This window comes from Diaphorina citri, unplaced genomic scaffold (assembly GCF_000475195.1).
Source record: "Diaphorina citri unplaced genomic scaffold, Diaci psyllid genome assembly version 1.1 scaffold526, whole genome shotgun sequence".
Taxonomy (NCBI): Eukaryota; Metazoa; Arthropoda; class Insecta; order Hemiptera; family Psyllidae; genus Diaphorina; species Diaphorina citri.
The window spans coordinates 19,909-25,663 of NW_007377960.1; the positions used below are offsets into that span (position 1 = coordinate 19,909).

The 5,755-nt window shown below is 41.1% G+C and overlaps 1 pseudogene; it reads left to right on the forward strand.

Annotated features, from left to right (window-relative positions):
- The first annotated feature begins 4,079 nt into the window (after positions 1 to 4,079).
- LOC103509754 lies at positions 4,080 to 4,844 on the forward strand (annotated as a pseudogene).
- Positions 4,845 to 5,755: the final 911 nt, after the last annotated feature.

The window sequence follows — 5,755 nt, forward strand, 5'->3', positions numbered from 1 at the left end:
TTCTCTCAAAATAGAAGTTCTCATTTTTAACTCACCCGTTCTTTACAATCCTCCAGTTGGAACCACCCACATACAAACTCGTTTGAAGGTCAAAACACAGTGACAATTCCCATGCAAAAGGTCCCGGGTTCGATTTCCAGAGTGGGACAAAATTTGCATTGAAAATGGTGGCACCCCAGAGGGTTAAACCAAGACACGTACGTCATGGCTTCACATAATAGCTCTTCTGCCATCATTAAATTTGAAGAGCCCATGGGAAGAACGATGTCAAAATGTGAGAGTGATGTGATCCGACGGGAACTTTTGAGAGAATACTCTCAGCAGTGACGTTAGAAAGGATGGTTAGGCTTGTAAATGTATCGTCATCGGGGATGGTCACTACATTATTTTTCGCAGTGATATATGACTTTCTGATCCAAGTATGAGATTCAGGTAAGGAGTTCTGCATTTTTGGGGCATGTAAGAGGACCAACCGGTCATCATCCTCGGGGTTGCATTCCAGGTTTCCAGAACCGGGTTCTAACAAAAGAGCAAATACAAAGGTTTTGGCTTGTTTTTCTTTCTTTTTAGAAGAAATACCTTTACAGAAAGGAGGAGAAAAACTCACTTTACATAAGTAGCCAGACTCGGAATTTAAGCGGCCGGATTTGCGTAGTTATTTTACATATTTAAAGATCAGAACTCCTGATTGTCAGTAGGTAGGTTCAAGTTTAACTGGACTAACTTTGTTTACGTTGCCTCTGTAATTCTGTATGTGATTCAGAGCACACTGCAAATTCTTCAGGTCTAACAAGCGGTAAACAAGACCGAAATTAAAAGACTAAAGTAGCTGGAAAAACGTGATTCTAGACCAAGCTCTCGTAATGACAATCGAAATATTTACAAGGAATCTCCCGTGTGTTATCGAAAGTCAAAGGACAATACACATGCCGACCAAATCAACGAGTTGAACAGACGTATGACCAAGTCTCACTATTATAGTCCAAGCACTTCTAGGAATCTATCCATGGAGAGGAATTCATTGGTTCAGCTATCCGATGGGAAAGTTTACAAATCACGTCCGGCTTCACTGTATCCGGAGTTTTCTTCGTTGCCCACGGAACCGATCTATGCCAACGGTATGTCACCAAACAACACACCGTTCATCCGACGTCACTCCTCCATGAGAGCACCTAGTCCTGCCAGTCCGGCAATGAACGCTAGGCGTTCTGCGTTCGTCAAGTACCCAACCTTTGGCTATTTCCTGCCCGCAATGAACTACTACCAAGACGTGATGGGGTACTATGCACCTGTCGCCAATACTCAATGGTAAGTGAACTGGTCAAGTGTTGTGTCTGCCCAGCGGAGCCTGGTAAGCGGAGCCTGGTAAGCGGAGCCTGGTACCTCAATATTGGTGTTGGGGTCTTGATTGTTCAGGAGCCTGGTACCTCAATATTGGTGTTGCGGTCTTGATTGTTCGGGAGCCTGGTAAGCGGAATGTTGCGGGTTCGAATCCAAACCTATGCTCTTGATTGTTCAGGAGCCTGGTAAGCGGAATGTTGCGGGTTCGAATCCAAACCTATGCTTAACTCCATATACAAAAAGCCCAATCTGAGGCTTAGCTGTAGGGGCTAGAGAGCCCTTAAAGGATAGGTTAAGCTTCTAACGAGTGTAGGACAAGTAGGTACCTATACTGAACCTACTCTTTTTGTGTTCGTTGTAGTGTCGAGTCACAATCTTTGCTATAGAATGCCTCAAAAAGCCCAATCTGAGGCTTAGCTGTAGGGGCTAGACAGCCCTTAAAGGATAGGTTAAGCTTCTAACGAGTGTAGGACAAGTACGTACCTATACTGAACCTACTCTTTTTGTGTTCGTTGTAGTGTCGAGTCACAATCTTTGCTTATATAGAATGCCACTCCTCAGTCTTATCTTAAAAACACGGTAGGTAAACGGAAATGCTTACACCCTGAAATTCGAAACTAAACTAAGTATAATGTATTTATCTATTTTATCTTATTAGTATTAGTCTATAACCTCTATACATTGTCTTACGATTTGAAAAGAAGTGACGTGCCTTCTTTCTGATAAGACCTCAATTCCCGCTGTTCTTTTGGATCTTTTGTTTTGTCATGTGTCCCATATCCCGTTTTGAGCTACATTCCGACGAGGAATTTTATTTAGTTCCTCTAACCTTTTTATTTAGTTCGTCTAACACAGTGCTTCTCAAAGCAGTCGAAAGATTAGAGTTTCCTAAGTGAGTTTCTAAAAGTCGAAAGATTAGAGTTTCTAAAAGTACAACTTTGGGGAGCACTGCTAACATCATTGCATAGAATCAGAGTACCAACACAATATTAGGACAAGAAGGAAGACTAAAAAGTGAAGAACTCAAGATACAAGTACATATAATAGAATATACCGTGTTTATCCTGCTGGGATAGGGCTGAAAAGTCCCTTTTCCCCCCAGTCTAACCAAGGTCTCATATATTTTGAATATTTCGACATATTATGGGGAACACGTATTACAATTAGAGTAGATAATCACCCTGAAAATTAAAAAAAAGAATTAAAAAAAAAAAAAAAAAAAACAATATTAGGAGATGTTTAGAATCTACGTATAGACAGTACCCACTGAACATCTGGGCTTAGCCTTAACGTAGGCGACGAACTAGCTGATAAATGATGAAACATTGACAAGAGATTCATCAAATGAATGGGCCATATTAGAAAAATGTCTAGTAAACTCCAAACTTAATAGTTTTTGGTATTGCTATAGCCAGCTGCATGTACCAGTATATGGTTTTCTAGGTTCTGGAAATAGAATTGTTTTACCAAGTGTGTGTACCAACAAATAAGTTAATACAAACTTATTCCTTTTATGTTACTCAGAAAATTAACGTCCTACAATTTGTTAGTGGAATGTTCAGCTCCCATGGCGTAGTGGTCACTGCACTCGCCTTGCACGCGGGAGACCCGGGTTCGATTCCCGGCGGGGTCAAGAAATTTGCTTGCCCCTTCTGATACCAAAATGAAGTGACCTTGAATTGTTACCAAACCAAACACTCTGGTACATCGTACATCCTCTATTCAGCTAATCCTCATGACTCTTAACCCGTGAACAACCAAAAACAGAAACATGATTTTATACTTTCTATTACATACTACAGTTATAGCGGAGCTATACGTAGACGTACTAGTAATGAGAAAGTATTGCAATCGGTCCAAGTTTTCAAAATCGGGAAATAGTTGGAAATATCCGTTATTTCCAAGAGGTTTCTATCATCTCCTCTTTCACTTCGATTTCGAAACGATAAGGCCTTCCTTTGATAGAGGGAACTGTTAAGGTCTTATATCGTCCCGAAATAGAAGAGAGAAGGAAGACAGGATAGGAGAAAGCCAGCTGTTCCGAGAACGAACATTATGCGTTCAGGATAAAATCCGCCCCGGGCGGGAATCGAACCTGCGGCCTAGCGCTTACAAGGTAGACGCGCCACCTTCCAAGCTAACTAGGCTGCCTTACAGATTTTTAACTTGCAAATGTGCCGAAAAGATTGACTATTTTATACAGTACTTTCTGGTTGGAACCGTGAATACCATAATGGTTCTTAGTTTTTACCCTACAGGTAGGTACTTATCGGGTTAAACTCATTACTAGCGCCATGAAGAGTATTAAACCAATACAAAACATACCGGGTGTACCATATAGATTGTGTATTTCTTATACAGGGTAGCTGTGGTACTTATCGGGTTAAATTCATTACTAGCGCCATGAAGAGTATTAAACCAATACAAAACATACCGGGTGTACCATATAGATTGTGTATTTCTTATACAGGGTGGTTTGGAGGGTATCGCGCCTGTCTTGTAATGCTTAGGTCGCCTCGCAGGTTCGATTTCCGGCCGGGGCGAACTCTATCCTAAACAGATAAGGTTCGACTGGCTTTCTCCTATCCTGTCTTCCTCTCTTCGCTATCGGGACGATAAGACGTCCGTTGTTACTGTTCCCTCTCTTAAACTAACACCCATATTTATGAACAAAATGCTGGCTCTTAAGTTCGTGCTAAGCATAGTCTCAAGGCATTTGATTGGTCAATTTTGACAAACGCGATTCGTGAACGGGAGTTGAAATTGAAAATCGGGGTCATTTCAAAGTTGTGACTACGATAATACGATTTTCGTTTTTCCTTTTTTATTGAACAAAATTCTAGTTCTGTGATAACGTAGTCAGACTTGTGATCAAATTCTATTTCGAACGATCTTATCGAACCGGAGATCAGTGCACAAACACGGGAGAAATCAGATTTCTAGTGAAAGGCGGGTAAAGCTCTAGAATCCAAGGATCCTCTCTTATCACCTGTTATCAGTGGAAAGTTATCCAGTGTTTCCACCATGGCCTCTGCTATTTATCGAGCAGCCATCTCAGCAGTGGACCGTTTTGTCCCCAGTAAGGCACGTCCCTTATGGGAACACCCAGCAGGCCCAAAGACAGTGTTCTTCTGGGCCCCCATGTTCAAATGGGGTCTCGTCATTGCTGGCATCGGAGATTTAACCCGACCTGCTGAGAAGTTGAGTATTTCCCAGTCGAGTGCCCTGGCTGCAACTGGTCTCATCTGGTCCCGTTACTCCCTTGTGATCATCCCAAAGAACTGGAGTTTGTTCAGTGTGAATGTGTTTGTAGCAGCTACGAGCATTTACCAGCTTACCCGAGCATATCTGTATCAACAAGAACAGAAGAAACTTGCACTGCCTGCCCCTACTGAAAAGTGAATCAGGTGATTCTGCAAGGAAGAAGATTCACAGTAAATCTTCTCTGTTGTAAGTTGGTGAAAACTCAATATCAAACACACACATGTCCTGATGTGATAGAGTCATAGTAGGAATAACATAGGTATAAGACGAGAAGCCAAGATCATTATTGGCTTAATGCTGGGCTGAATACACCGAGATAAATTTTATGACTCGACTTGGACATGAACCACCAACCTCCAGATCCAAAGTCCACCGCGTTAACCACTGCTGAGGCTATTTCTTTGTATCACAATATTCACAATGAAATGTATCGTTGTTTCCGTTATCAGTAAGGTGATTATGACCAATATTATATTCAGTTGAGTTTTTATATGTTTATTGACATCGTTAATGTTTATGTTTAAGACTGCAGTTGAGCTTATCTCTTTGACTCCTGTATGCTTTCTCTTGTGTGATTCCAGTTTATTTTCTCATGGTTCATTACTCATATTGTCATATAAGGATATAGTATACTAATGCCTAACATCCTACATATTGTGTGAGTAATGTGCCAATGTTAGATCACCAGAACTAATCGTCAATACAACGAATATTATGATCACTGAGAATATAAAAGTTACCCTTGGTAAGAGAAGGAGAGAAAGACATTTTCTTTTTGCTTTAGGGACGATAAGACAGTTACAGTTCCCTCTAACAAACGGAGAGACGGAGACCTTAAAGTCTCAAAGAAGAGAAATAGGAGAAAATAGGAGAAAGCGCACTTCCAAAGCAGGGGCTCTACCGTCAAAGCTAACTACGATTAAATACCTACTCAGATTAATTTTACTTACCAACCTCAGTGGTGCAGTTGTTAACGCGTTGGACTTTGGATCTGGAGGTTGGTGGTTCGAGTCCAAGTCATGCATGAAATTTATCTAGGTGAAATAATCGGGGAACGATGTTTGTGACAAGCATTTAAATATGCTTAACACAATTAAAATTCCCAGATTAGCTTATTTGGAGTCTCTTGGGTCTTATTTGGATTCTCTTG